Here is a 21,708-nt window from a genome sequence, read left to right on the forward strand (position 1 = left end):
TCTTTCTGACAAATAATGAGGTAACATCAGCTTTTCAAACAGTCATTAATACACATTTTTCACAATTTTCGCCTAAATTGTTTTCTATCTTTTAGGTCTGTGATAACTAGGAACATAATGGACACAAAACTCAGACACTGGAATATTCACATGGATGTAAGGATTCAGGAAATGCATTAGACACCCATATTATTTCATTGTGAGCTGTTATTGTGAGCAATAAATTAGACCAATACAATGCTGAATCCTCTCAAAATTTTGGTTATGAGTGCTTATTTTGTAATCAAATGTAGACCTGGTAAGAAAAAACATCCACTTGTAATCAGTAGTCCAAAGTCTTCCCAACATTTTCAGCCTTCTAAGTCTCTGGGCTGAAACTGTGGTCTTTAATGCCATCTAGTGGTTCACTGAATGTATTGCCCACCAATGAGCTGTTCAAAGGCAGTTTAGGCTTAAAAATTTTATGTGAGGGTGTAAAAATATGTGTATGCATACATGGAAGTCTTGATCACAGTCTGAAAGCTTCATGGGTAAAAAATACTTTATAATAACCCTAATTTGTTTACATCTAGTCTATTCCTCTCTCTAAATCCTTCATTGTAAAGAGATTTTTTTCCATTCTTTCAGGTACCCCCACCTTTTATAAAAAAAATGTGCTTAATATCTCTTGAAAAGTGTCTGAATGAACTTCATGATGATCTCATTGTCTTTGAGGTGTGATGTTCAGTCTGTTCCATCAAAATAAAAAACTGGAACAAGGCCAGACAACAGATCATATGGTTGGATGAAAAGGTTCATATCAACAATTAACCTGCATACTGACCTCTATATTCCAATAAATGTATAATATATATTATGTGTGTGTCACATTGGATGATAAAGGGCATTTCATGAAATATGAGTCTTTAATCTAAAAATATGGAGATGTAGGTACAGGTCCTTGGCTGAAATGTTTAAATTTTATCTAGAATTCATCTTGCTCTGCTTCTTTATGGGCTTTCAAGTTATCTCACTAAGTAGTCACAAGAAGGAAATTGTGGAAATTCAAAAAACAGAACTGATGATGAGAGTTGTAGATTTTGCTGAGGAGGAAACAGAATTATTTTGTGAATAAAAAAGAAGTGGGCAGGACATAAAGACAGACTGTAGAGAGGGAAAACAAAGTCGGTAAGGAAGATGCACCTTCCAGTGAAGCCAAAGTAGCACACCTAATATCTGCATCGATAATCACCCAGGCCTATAATCGGTCAACCCCTAGTAGAGAGCTACTTAACCAAATCAAAATTTGCGATAATTTATAAACATTTCACCATTTTGTAACGCTTAACTTAACCTTTTTGTTTTATAATTCAAGTAGTTCATTATTTGTTACCTTTCATAAAGTACTGTTGCTAAAGAGAGAGTAGTGAAAAAACGTCGCTCCATGAAGCATCTGCAGTTTCTGTCTGTCCTGTTGGCGCGTAGCCGCCTGCCAGCAGGCGAAAAAAGTATACTTAAGTATACTAAATTTAAGTACACTTGGTGTACTTCACATGCACATAATTAGTGTACTGAAAGTGTGTTATTTTTCTAAAAAATGTACTTAGTATACTAATGATGTATCATTAGTGCTACTTAAGACATACTAAAATACAACTTAGTGTACTTTTCTGTACTATTTTGAGACACCATTAAGATCAACTTAAATATACTTAAGCACAACTTTCTGTACTAATGCTGTACTTACTTAAATGTTCTTTAATTCAGCTTAAAGTATATTTTAATCCACTTTCAGGTTACTGTTAATAAATTTAGAATATACTGGAGATGTATTTCTAATTTAATCAGAATGTGTTGCCATTGCATTTTAAATGTTTACAAAAGTTAAATAAAATTAAAAAATTTGTACTTAAGTATATTATGGTTCATCTTAATGGTGTCTCAAAATAGTACAGTTAAGCATACTAAGTTTTATTTTAGTATATCTTTAGTAAAATTAATGATACATCATTAGTATACTAAGTACATTGTTAGCACATCAAAAATAGCACACTGTGAGTAAACTAATTATGTGCACAGGAAGTATACTAGATGTACTTCATTGAAATACACTTCAATAGTACACAGAAAGTATAGATTTTTTATAATTAATTTGAATTTGGAATGACTTTTAGTAAACATATAAATTATTACAATATACTTGAAGTGGAAAAAAAGTTTGAAAAAAGTTTATTTTTAACATTACAGGAAAATGTGCATAATTACAGTACATTTAAGTGCAAATTCCAGATGTACAGTTTAGTATTGGTACATCTTAACAACATTTTCAAACAGTTTCTCTTCATCGTAACATTTTTATTCCACTTTGGATCATTTGACCCCAAACAATTCTTTTTAGTAATACTCTTAAAGAAGACGTGCTAGTACTGCACTGCTAACTGTGCACCATAGAGTAGCTAGTGAATTGTGTCTTAAATTTTATGTGTAAACCTAATAATGACAGTGATGAACATGAAACTCACTTTTGAAACTTTCGTACAAGAACATTTGGAGTTTAAACAAACTGTTTCAAATTTATGTCCACCAAAAAACAAAGAAACAAACAAAAAGTACAATCACTTACTGGGGGTTTTTTTTGGACACAAAATTCTCATTGTTACATTTTCTTCGAACCACTGCTCTCACATCAAACACATTTGTTCCTGGAAATTCAGCAATGACTGTATCTGTATAAAAAAGAAAAGAACAGATAAAATGGTATTACAAATCGTGCTTTTCCAGAGTTATCACATTAGCGAGAAGGGGGCATACGTGAGGACAACCTGAAACATGTTGCTTCTGGCTATGGCCAAGGCAAGGGTGGAGGCATAAAAAAAGAGAATGAGGAAAAATAGATTTAACCAATACTTACCAACAAGGGCACTCAGCTTTTCTGGATGTAGCTGCTCTTTTCGCTCGCAGGCAATGACGTCATCACCATCGTGATTAAAACGTTTAGCAACAACGGCTTGCAGAACTGATACAAAATGTAGCATATTTTCACAAAAAATCAAAAATAATTATAGATAAAAAAGTTGATGCCTTAAATGGCTAAATAATATAATTTTTTGTGTGTACTGTAAAGATGATGGCCTCATGTCTTGTAATCCTCATAGGGGAAAAGGTTACTCCATTTTGAATCCTTAACATTTTCTTACAGATTATATACTTTGGTTAAAACCAACAAACAAAAAAATACATGAAAAAAAGTTTTGATATGTGTTCTTGTGCTCCTCTCATTTGTCCGTTATGTTTGAGAGCAGCAACCGCAATGCATTATGGGAAATATTGCTGGGCTAGTGAGCATCGGTTGTTCACTACTTTTCAAAATGCATTGTGGGAAAGAATGAGTGCACTATATAGTGAATGCTCACTCAGAATTCGGACACCACTACAAAATGGCGTATTCACTATATAGCGCACTATATAGTGAATAGGGAGTGATTTCTGACACAGCCAACAATTTTGGAAGACACTACTTATAGGAGTTTGAAAACTTTCAGTATAAACCATTAAAATGTGATCCTACACTATTTACCTGACTAAACTTTCATTACAAAATATCTTAATTGATTTATACAATGAAATGTTTCCTATATTAAAAGGCATTATTTAGTATTTACAAAACACGTATAAATGCAAAACATACCATTTCTGGAGCAGGACTGGAAGAACCAGAACTTGTACTGTCAGTGTCCATGACAGGTGGCATTCTCTTCATGGTTGTAATAAGATCTTTGACACACTTGACTGAGGCTGGTATTTCTGCATTAAGGGGAAAAAACACAACAGTCACAGAGATCATGAGAGTCATGAGAGATAAGACTCCTGTCCATACAATTACTGACATAAAAAAAACATAAATCATTCTTCTTTGTATGAATACCTCTGAGAGCATCCATCACTTCCTGTTGCATGTCAACACTGGATCTTGATTGATCCATCAGGATACTCTCCTCCTCTTCACTTGCCCCTTGGCAGAGGTCCTGCATAAAAAATGTCAGCAATGCTATGTTAATGTGACTCGTTTGGAACCAAATCTGGAATGACCATCATGGAGGTGTTTGCTTCCGTGAACCACTAAATATGCAGTTTCCATCCATGTTCGTCAATAGTCATATATGTAGTTTGAAGGAACAATTTCATCATATTAGGCATTTGTGTGAAATCTTGTTACCACTTGAATATGAATTCTTGAACTATACACAAACACAGTGACCTCACAAAATTCTAATCAATTAGAGTCAATTGGGTCTTAAAAAAAAACAAAGGGCCCAGATTAACATAGACAGTAATCACCACCTTGTGCCAACATGAGTAAATAAAGACTTGAGCATACTATTGCTGTTCCAAAGGTAAATGTGCAATCATCTTTGTGAGAGAAAGCAGGAGAGAATTTTTGGGATGTGGTACCAATCAGCTCTCCAGACTAACTTTTTAAATCCAGGATCACTGGAGCTCCTAAAGCACCACCAGCATGAAATTTAAAAGCGCCAATAAAATCTCCATTCAACACAACAGAGTCACATTTACCCTATAACTGATAAACGATTTGGCTAAAATCAGAAAATTAAGGGAAATAACAAAAGCTTTTTTATATTAACAGATAAAGTCGTTAGGTGAAGTAATGCTTGAGAGGAAAAAAAAAAGTTAAATAAAATTAACCTTTTAAATGTGGTGCTTTTTGTAAACATGACTTTTTTATGTACTAGTGTATAGTAGGCCTTAAATGTCAAATTCAATAGTTAATCTTTATTTTTTTGTCTGAATATTTCCACTGGGAACATAAAATATATACATCACTGATTCTTGACAGAAGAGACAAAACAGGTTTACAACTTGACATTGTATCTTTGCTTTACTACATCTTAATTAGAGGAATGTCAGACTTTCAGTTATTTAATACTGGTATTCAGTAAGATAATGAGATGTTCAGAAAACAAAATGTATTTATTTACCTTAGGCGTGGCTCAACATGAACATACAGTTATTCAAATCAGTCTATATCATAATGGACAAAATATGCGGTAGCTTAAACTCAGGACCAACAATTAAAATAAAAATCTACTTGCAATTATTTTGACTTACTGCAAATTTGTATGGAAGAGAATGATGATTTTATGTAATGATGTATAGAGCATAACAAAATGTGTCAAACTGGTATTCTTACAACATTTCAGGTCAAAGAAATATTGCACCCAATGCAATTTGAAAATCACAGTAGGACATTTAATGATTTAAACTAAATTCCTATTAATTTCCCAGCCTTCGTAATACATTATACTTCCCTTGCTCCTTAGCTGCACGTTAAATCAAATATAAACATATATATATATTATATATATATAATAGATGTGGAATGTTTCCTGGAAATTTAATCCCTCTTTCATATAGTACCATTGTAATCTGGCATTGGTCCTAGGGTGTGACCTGTAAATAACACTGTTATTGTTTTTTGTCATTGCTATACGGTGTTATCTTGAATTTAAGTATTGTTGGTGCACTGTTCTGTCCTACTTTTGTTGTTTACTACATCTCCTCTTGAGCAGTAGTAATAACCAAAACCCCCCTAATGGAGGATCAACACAGGTTAAACCTATGTTAAATACAAAAGTAGAACTCAGATTTAATCATGTCTGACATTATGTGTTTAATAGTGACTAATTAAGGAAGGTTTCTGTACTTGTTATTAGATTGTAATCACCGTGGAGTATAGAATAGCCATGAAAATTTGATTTATCATAATTGAGCTGGATAAAGCATAATCGATAAAGAAAATAAATAACTGTTTCCGCCCGGTTTCGAACCGGGGACCTTTCGCGTGTTAGGCGAACGTGATAACCACTACACTACGGAAACCGATGATAACAGTAAGTAACCTGTTTTCCAATTTAATGCAAATAACATTGTTTATGAGGCGTTACTTCTAACGATGAAAAGGATAAAATGCACGCTTTGAAACTATACGGGTTGCAAATCTGCCCTTAAATCAACGACATGGAACTTGTGTATTATGGATTTAAGGCATACTGCTGAATATGTCTGATCAAGTAAAAACGAATCATTATGGAAGGTTGAATCTGCCCTGATCGACTCGACAGAAAAGCACAAAGAACTCCAATTAAACGGCGACAAAGAATTGCATTTTCCTCCAGAGCCTGGCAAGTAAAATCAACAAATACAGAGGCAAGTGTACACATGAGAATACGGTTATGTTCCCTATCGACATGCTGGAATAGAGAACGGCCGGCCCTTCCGGGTGTGACGCAGTGGCGTAGGGCGCATGCACAGAACCACAAAGTAGCATTTTGATGGGTAGCAAAAAATGGCAGAACACCGGCTTCGCATGCTAAGGAGGGATAGAAATGCCTTCAGTTAACCGGAAAGGGGGTAATTAAGGATTATTTCACTGGTTTTGTATTTCATAATATTTTTTAAAAAGAAAATAATTGTTTCCGCCCGGTTTCGAACCGGGGACCTTTCGCGTGTGAGGCGAACGTGATAACCACTACACTACGGAAACCGATGCTAACATTTCTTTTGGTTTTTGCATGACGTAATTCACCGAGTCATCGCGATAACTTCGAATGGCGTTGGAAATCCACGAGAACTTAATTCAGCGCCGCCTAGTGATCAAATTTGATATCAGCCATCAAATGTAAAGTGATCTGAAATTTCTTTTTTATCTTTTTTTTTCAAATTAAAAAATGGGCCCAAAGTATTATCATTCCTATCTATGATGTATTTAATGAGTTTGTGTGGCCACAGATATGGTTTGTCTGGGAATTTTTACGAAAATGGCGTTTTAAACATCGACTAATCCCGAGTGGTTCCTGGCTAATTTTCTCCAAGCATTAAAACCCGACTGTTTGTTGTCGATATTGACCTAAAAGGTGTGAGTTCAGACTGTTCCGCCAACTGCGAGAGTTAGTTTCATGTAATTGGTTTAACTTTTTATTCCAATACTGTTTTTTTTTTTTTTTTTTTTATGTTGGCGGGTGGTGGAGTTGAGCTTCGGTAAAGCAGTAAGCTAACGCCAACTTAAGCTAATGCTACTTTGCGGTCAATAGGACTAGCATTCAGCCCTGAAAACAAATGCGCTTGTATCTGGTTACACTGAACATGTATTAAGTCATTCTACCTAGAATAGGGAAAGCAGAGTATTTAGCAACTTACCATAAATGATGAATCCAAATAAATATGCAATGTCCTTCCATTTTGAGTGCCGCCATATCGACTGCTCAGTGGCCTTCAGGTGCGTGGTGTCGTTCAACTTTAGCCCCGCCCAAAGAGTGATGAAATATGCACCCCAAAAATTAAGTTTTTTGTGCTCAATTTTTCCGAAATCCTGCGAGGATATCTATGCCTACATATTACCAGTGCAGAGCAGTATCCAACTGTTTTATTGTTTTCTCAACATATTTGGGACTTCCTAAAGAAGCGTGCATTTCTCTGTCCATACCCTTTACTGAAATATCTCACTTAGAAAAGAAAAAAACGTCCGTTGCTTCAATAAAACTGTTTTAAAGGACATTTTTGCTGTGCTGACGTCTTGTTTCCATTATCTTTGATCTACCTATAAAGGCAGGTCTGTATCCAAACATTGGCTTTTACCTTTTCAAGATATATTTTTTAAAAGCTTTACAGATCTTTCTGGAACATCAAATTAAAGGTGCAGTGTGTAATATTTAGCCTAGTAGCATTTAGCAAAACAAGCTTGGTTTAAATGAAACATAACATTTATAAGTAGATTGATCTAAATTAGTGTTGACATCTGATAACACATTTTTTAAATTTATGTTTTAAATCAACTCAGAATAAGCCTTTTATTCATACATAGGGAGAGTCCACTCCAAGGATGCTGCCATCCTGGATTTTTGCATTTTGCCTGTTTCTATGGCACCATAGAAGGAGCCAAATAACAGTAAAGCATGTATTGATTTTTAAACTTCACTGGTTCCCACAGTTATCACCAGAGAAATGAGCATCACACTCCAGAATTGACTGTTAGATGTTGATAGTCCCAATTTTACACACTGCACCTTTAAGTCAATGTACCCCAATTTTGGCAGTATTATGGATGAATACAGCACCGTGGCCTTCCCAGTTTGACAAACATGGAAAACTGCTTGGTGGATAAGGGCTGAGTTACCTTCCCATTACCAAACGGTTGAAACAGCGCCACCAAAATCTCCGTTGTGGTCAAAAAATATATTACACTCGTAGTGATAGGAAATTGAAGACTGTTGTTCACAATCAGCACGCAAACTCAGCAGTTCGAATCCCCCGACGGGAAAACGAAGAAGTTTTCTAAAGGTGGATATCTGACACTAACTTTAGCCGATCCCTATCACAGATTAAGCATGTCTTCCAGTTCCTGTCATAATAAGCAGAGGAATCGAGTTCCGTCTTGACTGAAAAGTAAAATATGGGAGATATTAGGCTATCTGTCTTAGCAAGACTGAGGATCATTTTTGCAAATAAGCCTCGTATAGTGTGGGATCATTTCCTACTTGCTTATATGACCTCACTAAAAAATAACTTACATAAGTGGAATAATACATTTGTACGTTGGTGTATTGCATTCACTTGAAAATAAAAAAATTCGTCCTGTTTTTTTTCGGAGATATTATCTCGTAAAAACAGAAAAAATATTTATTTTTGATTTTCCTGTTTTTACGAGATATTATCTCTTAAAAACAGGATTCCCCCGACGCTCTCCTGCATGACTGGCTGCTGCATTTCTAAACCAGTAATTAGAGCTGCGGGGTTAAGAAGTAGTCAGAATCTTTCCAGTCCTGACAGATGTTGATCCAGTGCATACTGTTTCCTCAGAAATCCCTACCAGTTTTCTAAACGTTGGTTATGATCGCTTGAACCATACAAATAGCATCTGCGTGAAAACTCATCCACATGATCATGTCTCAGGAATATCAACTGCTCCACGTAACAGTTCTCTGCCCGTAGGTCTGATCGAATCAAAATCAAAAATAAATTTAAACAAATCCTGTTTTTATGAGATAGTTATGTCGTAAAAACAGGGCGAATTTTTTTTCAAGTGAATGCAGATAGGATAGATCTTTGGTGATAAAAGCTCTGATGTAAAGCGTATTCAGTAGGAACACTTCAACTAGACTAAAATATTAGGACCGTTGGACATTCAAATCCAAGATATTTCTGTGCATATTAGACCATTATTGACTGAAACTAGATCAAATCTTTTTTGCTGATATTTCAGGTCAGTGGGGTTAGTTTTCATGGTGCAGTTGTTCATGTGGTAACAGTGTGGTTGGTAATGATGATTATTGTGGTTAGCCTGTTTGGTTGGCTTTCGGGTAACGAAAGGTTTCAGTCGTGTACTGTACCCTGTTTACCCTGATGATTGACATACTACCGTTTGTCCCCGTAGGGAGAGTTAGGTGGGTTTTGTCAAGCTTCCGTTAGGTCGAGCTCTTAGTATGCGGAACTCCCTGCAGACTAGTGGTGATGATGAGGAGGATGTTGTGAAGGCAGGTTGTAGCTGACCGAGCCACCCGTTCATCGAGCAGGGAGGCGGACGCTCACATCGCATCGTTTGTTTTGCTGTGAGGGTGAATTAGAAGTCCCTCTTCTGAAACCGTTCGATGTTCCCAATGATAACCCTTATTCCCAAAGAAAGACAACGGAATAGGGATCAACACCGCCGACTGCCTTCCTGCGTGACGGAGGAGGGCACCCACCACCCAGGCCGACGGCAGCAGCTGGCTCCGCAGCGAACGTTAGCGGCTAACCAGCTATTGTAAGCAGGTAAGGATGCTCATACTCAGTGTCTGCGCTGTTTTATATTTCTGCCTTCTTTGTCATTTATGTACTCATGCTTGTTTTAAATGTAGACACGGTTTTGTTTTATCACACAGACAACTCGTTTATGACACAGAACGGTCAAGCTACTGTTAGCAGCTAAGCAGCTAACTAGCCTGCTAGCTAATCCATCCGTGACGTACGAAACCGTGAAGCTAGTAGAGTGGAGGTGAGAGGATGCTTCGTAGGGGTGAACGTGTAGGACAAACCAAGCCTGATGCTTTACTTTAGATAAATGATAGCACGGCCACGATAAGATAAACGACCAGATCTCTTTGAGCTGTCCGGAGGCGCTGGTATTGCCTTATCACGTTTGTTGAAGCGTATGTCGTTACCATAATCTCCACTGTGAGCTCGTTAGGAAGAAAAAATCCCCACTACACCTCGTAATTAACCTCAGCTCATATGGGATTTGTTCTCTGTAACTGACACCCTTTCCGTAGAAACGGTGTGTCATTGTAAAATCAACCCTTAGCAAGCTAAAAGCATTGATGTGTAGTTGTAATGTCTTACACAATGTCAAACCAGCTTCCGCCAGAAACACAACCGATGAGATGGGGCAGATAATTTAGTCGTGAGTGTTTATTAACTGACGATGACACTGGCTGATTATTTTGAATTCCTATCTGTGATTAGGTTTTTTGCCATGGATTTAAATAAGAAGCCGAACACATGATACATCTCTGCAGCGCTGAAGATGTCAGTTATCCATCTAATCAGGAGTGAAGGTTTTATCATATTCCTAGGAGGGGTGGCCTACACTTTTGGGTGATTAGAAAAACACATTAGGCCACTGATTCAGTCTGTATTGTGAACATTTTATTCATAGATTTGTTTTTATTAAGCCCAATCAGTGCTTGGCATTCAATCAAACATATTTTATAGAGGTAAGGTTATGATTGAGGTTTTCCTTACCAAACCGGTCTGCTTGGTGGAAACGCAGCTTATCTTACTGTGTTAGTCAGGGCCGTGTCTGGCTGAAATGAGGCCCTAAGTCCCCGTCCCCAACCTTCATCATCCCATTATTCTTGCTTCACAATATATAAATCAAAAATGAACTGTAATAATAAATACAATGTCTTTGTAATTTGTAGTTTGGCCTGGGATAGTTAAGCAATCCTAAGTTACAAATAAGTCATTAAGGATAACATACCGAAATACTACACCTATACAGACCTGTGTCTTTCAGCTAAACTTACTTTTATCTGGAAAGTCTCAAAAATAAGCTTTCCTTTAATGTTCATATTCTGACAAGAATCAGGATATTTTAAACATTTTTATCTGTGTTTATGCAAAAATGGTCATGACTGTGGGTGTATCATTTTCATCATAACATTAAACCACATTTATTAGCTGTCTATTTCACTGATGTCTTTCCTCAGAATAAAACTAACCTAAATCAGCTCATCACACCCCCCTGCACCCCTCTTCTTTCCATATACACACTCAGAACCTCATCCGCTTTGCTTCTTTCTATCCCTTACTGTGTTTCTGCTTTACCCTGAATATCCATATACAGCATGCGCGATGCGCACTGAAGTCCCGCGGGTTTGCTCCGATCGAAAGGCGAGCGACCTCGCCCGCTGGAATTGAGTCTCGACCACTGTGCCGCAGCGCGCAAGCCCTGATCAGCAGGAAGAGATCACAGGAGAACTGTGAGTTCACGCAGGAATAGTTTGTCAATAACAGACTATTTTACCTTTTGGGGTTAATTTATCATCCTTTCCAGTGTAAGTCCATGATATTATTGCTTCCTCCATTGAGTGAGTACATTAGGAAGTTAAAAGGTTAAAGTTTGCTTAAAGGATCTGTGGTTTTATGCAAAATTCTTTGGCTAAATATCCCCAAAAGTTAACTTTTCCTCGTCAATGGCGCCATTGTAGCTCTGTTACCCACTAACCTCCCGGTGACCCTTTGCTCTCGCTGCAGGATGAGATGTAAGTTAAGATAGTGATAATATATGATCGGGAGTCCGTGCATTGTGTTTTATTTTGAAAGAACCTGATGTTCTTCACTTATGACTTCCATGGTTGGTGCTTTCTGAACGACAGTGAACTTATGAGGTTTGGCAGCGCTCGATCCTGAAATAGACCTGCAGCGTATCCGAAACGAAGCAGAGCGAGGTGCTGCTCCAGGCACTGCTGGTCTGGAGCACCAGCTATGGAAATCCTCTGATAGCCCAGAGAGGGAGCGAAGTGGTCTGCAGTACGATTCGCCGGTGTTCCACGGCGCGCACGCTGTATATGGAAATCGGGGGTTGGTTTTATCATTAGCAGCAGCCTATTTTAAATCATTTTAAATTTTACATTGTCATGATCTGTTTTCACCTGCAAACTGACTTTAAAACAGCTGATCTGCATGAGGAATTTCAGTGTTTATTAAATCCTGATTAGAGCCAGTGCAAAACTTTACCGGGTTTTATCATAAATTCACATGGTAGAAGTTGATGTTTGACAGCAGAGGTTGCAGAACACTGAGTGTATTTATAGGAGAAACTTAATGAGAGTTCCTGTGCAGCTAGCGTGTGTCAGGAAGCAGGAGAAGAAGAAAGGCAAAATAAGTAGACACTGCAGACTTGATCACATATTGCACCAATCTCAAAAAAAGGATATTATAAAGCCTAATTTACTGATTTCTGATGCTTACGTAAATGTTATGTTTGGTCAAAGCTGTATATTCATGACCTTGATCATATTTACCATATAAACACTAGCTTGGTATGCAGAAAAACAGAAGAAGAAAAATGGTCTAAGTGAGGCCCCTGAGGGGGAAGACGCCCTACGTGCTGTGCGTGGTTTGCACTGGGCAGGCCTGGTGAAAGTTTAAAATGGACATAAAAGATCTTGCAAGCAAAAGTGAAATCCTGCACAGAATTTGATTAACTTTAATCACACAGGTTTTCTAGTACAATCTTGATTATTTTCTTCATAGTCAAAGCCTTTTAAAGCTGTCACTTAGACCCAAAATTAAGCTGTACCATCCATTAATGATGGGTTAGTATGTAAAAAACTAATACCAAAAATAAGATCACAGCATAAGAAAATATTACTAGCTTTGCTGCAGTAATGCATCACTTTGACGTTTACATTAAAAGTTCAAGAAAATCAATAGCTTTTATACATTTTTTAACCATAACATGAAAACTAGCCATTATGTAACTACTCGTTTTAGGAATTACAGGGTCAACCTCCTATTAGATGCTTGACCCTGCCACCTATGTGGACATGCAATTTTCATAAAGTGGTAGCTCAGATAAAAAGCTTTTATTTATATTCAATCAATGAGAAAATAAAGCCTCTTTTGTCACACTGTCCCGTTCCACCCTTATATCCTAATCTCCTGGAATTCACCCAACATAATGATATAGCTAAAGAGCAGGGTAAATGACAGCATTGGTTGGAAAAGAAAGAAACTGTATTATTATGGTGCATACATTTTCACTTACCAAGACTTAAAGGACCTGCATTGTTATGGATAAATCATGAGTCACCAAATCCCCCTGTGGATAAATAAGGTATTTCTGATTCTGATTAAAGACCCGGGACTAAATCATTTAAAAGCCAACATGTTTCAACCACTGAAGTCTTTATCAGGGGTTGAAAACCAAGACATTTTTAAAGTATACCACCTCTTTAAAGCACCTTGAGCAACCAGTCAGATCCCCTTTCTCTTTCAGTGGTAGATATATTGTATTGGGTGATATTTGATTCCACAAGTTAATCAAGTTAAGACACCTGTGTTTTAACTTGTTTTTTTACTTCAAAAATAAAATCAATATGAAAACAAAATGTGTCATTGTAAGGCCAAAGCCAGGTCTGAAATATGAGGCTGATCTATTTAGGACCAAATACTAAGAATAGACAGTATATTCATCTATTTGTATCTACACTATCCCCTTTTGTGGAACTAGGGAAGAAAAACTCTTTCCTAATTGATCCTGAAGTAAAATTGGATTTAGATGTCAAACCCTCAGTGCAGTGAAAGTAATTCAGCCTCAGAACAAAGCATGACAATAAGAATCAGAGAGACTTTATTTACCCCTGGGTGGAAAGTTGGAGTCAGACAAGTGACTAAACAGTTTAAATAGATAGTCATCAGTGCACTGGAGTTTCTCAGCTGAAGGTTTAGATCTCCTATATGACTGTAAAACCCAGACAGAGACAAAGCACAGTCGAGGGAAAGGATAGATCTTTTGTATTGCATTAAGAAGTGAGCATATCATCACTGTTGTGTTCACATGGAGCTGAACTCATCGTCTGTCACTCAAGAGAGATCGTGAAGCTTGCCGCACTCAATTTGATCTGACAGCTTGCTTGATAGAAACATGGCCAAAATGCAATCTGTCATTATATCACAGCATCCATCTGCACATTCACTGTGCGTGTGAAACATATAGGATTGAATACAAAGTTCAACAGGTAAGGACAAATAAACAGATATTTACAAATGGAATAGACTGCAGAATACTAGACTCGCTTGTATTAGTTTTGCAGCCAAATTCACATGCAGGATAAGGTCTCTGAAATGTCTACTTTGTAGTGTCTTCAAGGAATCCTGTAGAAATTAAAAGGGAGCATATGGTATCTTGCCAGTCTCTGTCTGTGCTTCTGGAAGGGGACATAATAGCCCTATATCAGCTCAGCCACGGCACACTGCACCGTTGGTGCGACACAAAAAGATTGAAATCTAGAAAAGGGTGAAAAGATCAATACTCTCTTAATCAACACTTCATCCCCTCTCTTGTTTGTGAGGCAGTGCCAAACCAAAATAGATTCAAGAGGCTCCATCTCTTGTTACTTTTGTTAACTGTGACTGGCAAGAAGTGCTGTCCATATTGGAGGCCTGTGATTCATATCTATCTGCACTCCATGCTTATATAACCAGAGAGTACTGCCTGCAGACCGCTCTGACCACAGTCATCTGCTGTGTTAACCCTCATCATTATCTTGCTTTTGAAGATTATTCTTTGTTGTGGTTATTCTTTTATCTTTTTTTCCTAGAGGGAGAAACGACACCCAATGCCTAGCTCAGTCTGTAAGAGCAACCAGTGCACTTGCATTTATTCTTTTCTAAAATTAATACAGTGGTCCTGCTCTGCATTTGTGCTTGATGAGTCTGCCTCCAGCTCTGCTGCCTCCTAGAATGGCCATTTTGGCTTTGCACCAGGAGCCATTCATGTTGCCAGACCTGTGTGTTGATTCATTGTCCTCCTGATAGTTTTTGTAAGATAAAAAGGGTTGCATCTGTTCTGTTCAGACCTAGCCCTTACTGCTAGAATAAATAATGTTCTTGGCATTATTTCCTCTCTGTTGAAAAAACATCCCTGCAAGGAAATAGCTGGCACTCTCAGACATGTTCAGAGTTGTGCCATCATGTAGAAATAGGGGCATTGTGAAAAGAACTAGCTTTTAATATGAGTGCTTCAGTACAAGTTCTTATCATTCTCTCTGAGAGGCTATACCTAGTAATATTAGACACAGCTTAATTTGGTGTTCTTATTCACAGACTTGCAGAAGCAGACTGTCAGACTTGCAGTGCCTTTCTATAAATTTACCAAATGTGATGTGTGCTGACGCTAAGCTGACTCAACAAGACACATTTCAGCCTCCGGTGCAATGCTCTTTGAAATATGTCTTCTTAAACTGTTACACTGGACAGTGTTTGCACAGTTACTCATTCATTATGTAAACTTAGTCAGCTTATTTTTCACAGAATACAGGGATTAGTCTGTGACTAACATAAACCTTTTATATTCAGTGTGTGAGTCATGAGTCATGTAATTTTATATTTATTTGTATATATTTAGTAAGATGAGGAGCAAGAGGTTTATTCAAAAAAAAAAAAAAAGAAACTTTGATCATCAAAAATCAAATTGAAGGATCATTTTCTTCTGCCCTTCGTAACCTTGCATTTAAAACCACAAACCTACAACTATCAAGTGTTTTCAAAGCTAGGAAATAAAAGCATTACTCTTTACATGCAGATGTAGATGCTGCACTAAAGTAACCTTGCAGAGCTGATTGATGGGCTCGATTCCATGTCTGTCACTGGGTGGATCCTTCTTGCAAAGCCTCAAGCTAAAACATTCAATTTAGTCGGAGAGTGACCTGGCCTGTTGATGTCATTTGAGGAGAAAGAACTGGTACGGACTAGATTCATTGTACTGCAAGTTGGTAAACAGTGGTGGGCTGGGAAGACATTGCAGTGGATGCAGCTGTAGTGGCAGTTTTGTCTGAACTGTATTTACTTTCTCTCTCCACACTGAAAGCTTCTCTTTGTGAAAAAATAAATTCATTTAACCTTAACAATAAATGAATAGATGCTGTGCATTTAAAACTGAAAACTGCAGCATTTTAAAGTGAAACACAAGCATTTGTTCACTTTGTTAAAGAAAGTTTTTTCATGTAAATACCTTAAACATTTGGCAATAAAATTTTCAAAACGTATCAATATTTTGTTTATTTCCTTTATGTGAACAGTAACAGATTGTGGTAAATGGGTTCACAATACTGTCTGATATTGATCGCAGGCCTCGAAATCGAATCGAATCGAAATTGAATTGTGGCAGACTTTGTGATATTGGCAAATATCGAATCGTTGTTCTGAGAATCGATATCGTACCGTGATGAAACTGGTGATTTACGCCCCTACTATCCATTAGGGATGCACGGTTTTGGATTTTTGCCGATATCCGATACACCGATATTTACAGATTAATTTTAGCTGATACTGCTGTTTAAATAGGCCTTTCAGACAAGAAATTTCAGTCCTTTTGGACACTTTTAGGGTTGAGGATAAACAAGGAAACAAACTTTAGTCCTTAAAAACACAAAGAATGAGGGTAAATAAAGAAAAAGACCTCAACTGTCATAGGTCTGTTGGTTCAGCCTAAAACTCCACTGATTTATTAATATATCTGGACAAAATTTACAGTTTATGATGAAATACAAGGCAAAATATCAGATGTAAATATCAGCAGAAACTTTATCTGCACAAGGCAATATTTGCCTTTTTAATATAATATCTGCCGTTACCAGACCGATAATATTGTGCGTTCCTCTTATCCAGATAAATGTGGAATATATTCCATGCTGTGGATATGTGAAACAGTCTATCTGGTGTGTCAGGTTAGCTGTTTAAGTAAGTTTTGCAAGCTGTTGGCGAGTTGGTTTCTGCTCATATCTGCCTATGACTGTTATTGGCATTTTAAATCAAAATAATCATTTTAAATATCTGTTGTAAGTTATGTACTTTCAAGATTTATACAGTTTTATCTTATATCTTATATGCAACTTCTGTATATTCCCTTTAAACTAGCCTTGTTGGATTACAACTCCTGGAATCTAGTGTTTAAAACTTTCTCAAATCAAAATGTGATTGGATTGATTCGGGAAGCATGGTAGTGCTGATTCTTGCAAGGTTTACATTTAAGATGTACCTATTAATGTTCAGTTTACAGTGAAATTCGGTAAAGCCACCAGGAGATGGTCTGGATTTGTGTGCATTTAAAAACCATACTAAATGTGATGAGTGCTGACATTAAGCTGACTCAGGTTACTCATCCACCTTATGTGTGCCCTTGCGTGTAAGGATTAGTTCAGCTTCTCTCCATAAAATAAGGTTGGTAAGTGTCCTTAAACAACAGTGACTGTGCTTTGATACTAACGTGTCAGTGAGCATTGTCTATTTTGGATCTATTAGGTAATTGAGTGAAATGTGACCATTAAAAAACAGTTCTCTATTAAGATTAGTTGAATCACATTTGTCTTATGTCTCTCTGTGACTGCTCCTCTGCTCACATTTGGAGCTATTAGAGATAATTAGACCCATAATGCATCTGCAGCCCTTCGTGATAAAGTCAACCCTAATGTCAGCTGGACACAGCTGCGTCACCCTGCGTCTGTGCCGTTACTGCTTGGGTTAATAACAGCCTGCGTCAGGATGTTGGACTGTCGGGTCTCTCTCATGGCGTACATGCAGCCTATTAGCTGGCTCTGTTATTTTTGTGTGACTGGTCTGTTTTTACCAGATGAGCTTTCATCTTTGAAGCGTGAAATCTACTTGTCAACATTTATTCAGTTGTAATCAGACATTTGACGTGCTTATCTCTTTAAGTGTTGATATGGATATCATGTTAATAATGTAGCCCTATTTTCCTCACAGAGTCAATTAAAAATTGAATTTCTGTATTTTTTTCTGTTTTAATACAAATAATGAGGATTTTCATTATTGTCATGATTTATGCAGTTTGAGTCTTTAAATTGTAAAAAATGAAAATATTTTTATAAAAGCAATCCTTGAGCCAAAAGTAAGGGTCTTTAAATTTCTTTAACTCTTCAAGCATCAGCTGGAACCAAAATGCTTTTATTTGCTTTCAAAAATTGTGCAAGAAACAGGAGTCAGCATTGATGAAGTCGGGAATAACTGTCCTATCAGTGGCCTTGATGCTGACAATTTCTTAACAGACAGACCATCTGTGTTTCTTAGCTATTTCACTGAAGGAACAGGCTTTGTATTTTAGGGATAAGTTATCATTAACAATGCAGAATCTACAGATTAAGCAATATGAGAGAAACAGTGAGCAACATACAGAACTGAAGCATGACTTTAGAAAATGATGCAAAATAACACAAAGTCTGTCAGGTGTCTTGAGGATATGTTGCCTCTGATACTGACACCACTGTGGAAATGTGATGCTTCAGCTGAAAAAGGACACAGCCTCACCTGTTAGACTTTCATTTAACTACCAGCTCCTATATCAGCGCTGCAACAGGATAAATTCTCATGAAGTGCTCAAGCTAATGAATTTAAATAATGGCTTTGTAGACTTGAGTATTTTGCCAAACGAACCTCATTTAAAAATTTGAAAGAACTTAAAACAATCCCTTATAACTAGAGGAAGACAGGCTGAAAGACACAGATTTGATTTGAGGATTTTTTTTTTTCCCACAGGGTCTGTTTATCTAGCAGAGGAGGAACCTGCATATAATTCAACTCTCAATAGAAACCATGTGAAGGGTTAGCACTGAGGGGTCATTTTGAGACTGGGTTGTAAATTTTATGGCCCGCCATGCTGTTTATCCTGGTTTGCTCTTGAGAACAATCACATAAGGAAAACAGAAGTGACTGTTGCAATGCAGTTCTACTCTAGATCTTTAATACGCGTGATTTTTACTATAATTTTTTAGATGTTTGCCTCGCACTTAGTGTCAAAAGCAAATTATTTCATTGATTTGTTACTGTGGTTTTAACTAAAAGCATATCTGGGCCTTGTTTAAACAATAGTGTAGTAGGGCCACTTGATATAGAAGAGGATCTGTTTATTTTTCAAGGAAAAAACTATCAGTTTTTTAGGTTTTAATGATGTAAGTTGGCAAGAAACCATCATCTTTGAGTTTAAAAGTCATACATGTATGAGGAAAAAAAGGTAGGAATGCAGAATATTATTGGTATCATATTGGTATTGGCAGTTATTAGCTGAGAAAGTGAATTATCAGTATTGGCAGATATGAAAATTTCCACCTATACTAACTTTTATTTTTTAAATTTGTTAATTTGTTAAATCTCATACTTAAAATTCTGTCTCTTAAGGACTGAAGATTTAGGATTTAATCCAAAATCGTGCATCCCTTAAAATGTCTGCACATGTTTAAAAAAGTTATGCATATGTGAGGATAAAAATGGAAGGTCATGAGTTTAAATTCTTAGCATTTTTAGACCCAAAGCCCAGAGTTTGAGATTATAAAGTCACAACTAGCCTGTTGCATGGGAGAAAATCATACCTGATGAAGCCTTTTGCTGTTGAGAGCCTTATCAAATTTGTGCTGGGACTGAACAGTAAGGACAGACTTCAGTCCAGAACCATTACAATATCCCTAGCTTCCAGACTTTGAAGAGACGTTGTTGTTAGCTGCAGCTACTGAGTAGAAAACAACACAACAGCATAGGAGATGACTCGAAAGCAACCAGTGTTTGGAGTTTAATTTCTCATAAATTTTAGTCTTAATTATCCTGTGATTTTATTCTTAATAAACATTAAATTCTTGAGTTTATGAAGTCAAAATGTATGGCTTTTAAACTTGAAAGGTTATTTTTTTTCTTGCAAATTGACATCCCTTTAAACTCACTTTTTTGTACATTTACAACCTGAGAAACAAAAGCATTAACAGCATTTTTTTTTTTTCTAAAAAATGTATGGACCTTTTTAATTTTCTAAATCTTTAAGAGTGGCCCTTTGATGGCTGTTACATTTACATGCACTGCATATGTTGCCATTTCTACCCAGTAGAAACCTCCTTTTCTTTACCCCTTTGGTTACCCTCCACCTTTCTTACTTGAATGCATACATAACACATAATCATCACCATGATCATGGTATGATGTTTGTGTATGGTGTTTGTGTTTCAGGGTGGAGTTTCTACATGTTGCGTTAGTGTCACAGTATAGGGTGTTGGTTTTTCACATGCCATGCTCTGCTTCTGTGGGTTTGTCCTGTTAGATATATTCTAACACCTTTGGCTTTACACCTCCTGCTTCACTGTGACTAAGAATATAATATTAGGGACATATTACATAATGATAGATGTATATGAGGTTTCCTGCAGACTGAAGCGTCGTGAGTTAGCAGTCAAGTTCTGAAAGGAAATGGAGAAGCCTTTTTAGAGTTGCTGCATAACAGTTACGTATGGAGAAATGTGCTGTGAAAAAAGAGAGACAAGGGCACCTTTTTCTACTCTGACTGTTGGCTTAATAAGCCAAGCTTCATTTAAGCTCCAAGCTGTTCCTTGTAATTAAAATGCCCATCATCCTTTATAGATCATGTAATTATAAATGATACAAAACAGCGGTGTTGGAAAGAAGACGTTGATGTGAAGGAAACACTCGTTTGGATTGTCATTCTGACCTCTGAGTATGCTATGTGGGAGAGTGACAAGGTCATTATTCACATCACCACAGTATTATAATGTTTATATGATGAATAATGTTTATGCTGAAATCAAAGTAATGTTTGAAAAATCCTTGAAATGTAGGTCTGCACAGAAGCTTTTCTTGAATGTGCATTGTTGTGTTTAACTACCTCAAAGTACAGTGGGGGTTCCTAGTCTGTGGCACCTTTATTTTGGGGTCACATGCTAATAAATTTGAGAACCCTTAGCTTAAAGGCTGGTGACGTGAAAGTGTATAGGCTAGAATTTCTTTAGATGAAGCTGTACCTGACACAAATCCTTCCCTGTAGTAGCTTCTGTGTTTATCTTCTATGTAGTTTTATGAGAGTACAGAATTTGAACTGCTAACATTGCTACATTATATTTGTTTATATATCAGAAAATTTTTATCACAATGAGTTATACATTAAGGCTGGGCAATTAAATCGCAACATAACCTGATGCATATAGTTAAATTGCAGACAGTGCAAGTGCAAGTTTCCTTAACTTGAAATGTGTCAAAATACCACTTTGATTCTGTCTTTTGCAGCAGAGATTTTCTGCGCTACACATTATCTGTACATACTTTTGCTGTTCATGTATATAAGTTGAGAATAACTAAAAAAATATCATTCCTTTCAGTATAGCAATTGATATCAAATTTGCTTTCATACCTAGTTTAATTTATCTAATATTGTGCTGGTTATAATTTAGATAATTTATTGCTTGTGTTTGCTGAACAATGCATGAGATGAGGAACCTAAAAATAATCGCATAATAAATCGCAATTGCAATATTGGGGGGGAAAAAAATTGCGATTAGATTATTTTTGCAAATGGTTCAGCCCTACAGGTAAGTACAGAAAGCATCTAAAATGAATTTTGTCACTTCATTTGAGCATAAATGTTGTCTTGTCATTATTGTT

At 36.8% G+C, this 21,708-nt stretch overlaps 1 protein-coding gene, 1 long non-coding RNA gene and 2 other non-coding genes across 19 annotated transcripts in view; 1 reads left to right on the plus strand and 3 right to left on the minus strand.

Moving 5' to 3' along the window:
• Window positions 1–2,192: 2,192 nt before the first annotated feature.
• Window positions 2,193–7,278, minus strand: LOC121513233. Its single transcript, XR_005992187.1, has 5 exons — window positions 7,195–7,278; window positions 3,905–4,004; window positions 3,668–3,783; window positions 2,891–2,995; window positions 2,193–2,705 (listed from the first exon to the last, which is right to left on the minus strand). It is a non-coding gene; the product is annotated as an uncharacterized LOC121513233 (long non-coding RNA).
• trnav-aac lies at window positions 5,805–5,877 on the minus strand. Its single transcript has one exon. It is a non-coding gene; the product is annotated as a tRNA-Val (tRNA).
• Window positions 6,469–6,541, minus strand: trnav-cac. The gene has a single exon. It is a non-coding gene; the product is annotated as a tRNA-Val (tRNA).
• Window positions 7,279–9,495: 2,217 nt separating the features above from the next.
• The window catches only part of madd (MAP-kinase activating death domain), a 93,535-nt gene continuing 81,322 nt past the window's right edge, over window positions 9,496–21,708 (plus strand). For all 16 annotated transcript variants that reach the window (XM_041794450.1, XM_041795128.1, XM_041794792.1 and 13 more), the window contains exon 1: window positions 9,496–9,804. The gene's annotated coding sequence lies outside the window, so the exon portion shown is untranslated. The remainder of the gene's footprint in view (window positions 9,805–21,708) is intronic.

Source organism: Cheilinus undulatus, linkage group 1 (assembly GCF_018320785.1).
Source record: "Cheilinus undulatus linkage group 1, ASM1832078v1, whole genome shotgun sequence".
NCBI classification, from domain to species: domain Eukaryota; kingdom Metazoa; phylum Chordata; class Actinopteri; order Labriformes; family Labridae; genus Cheilinus; species Cheilinus undulatus.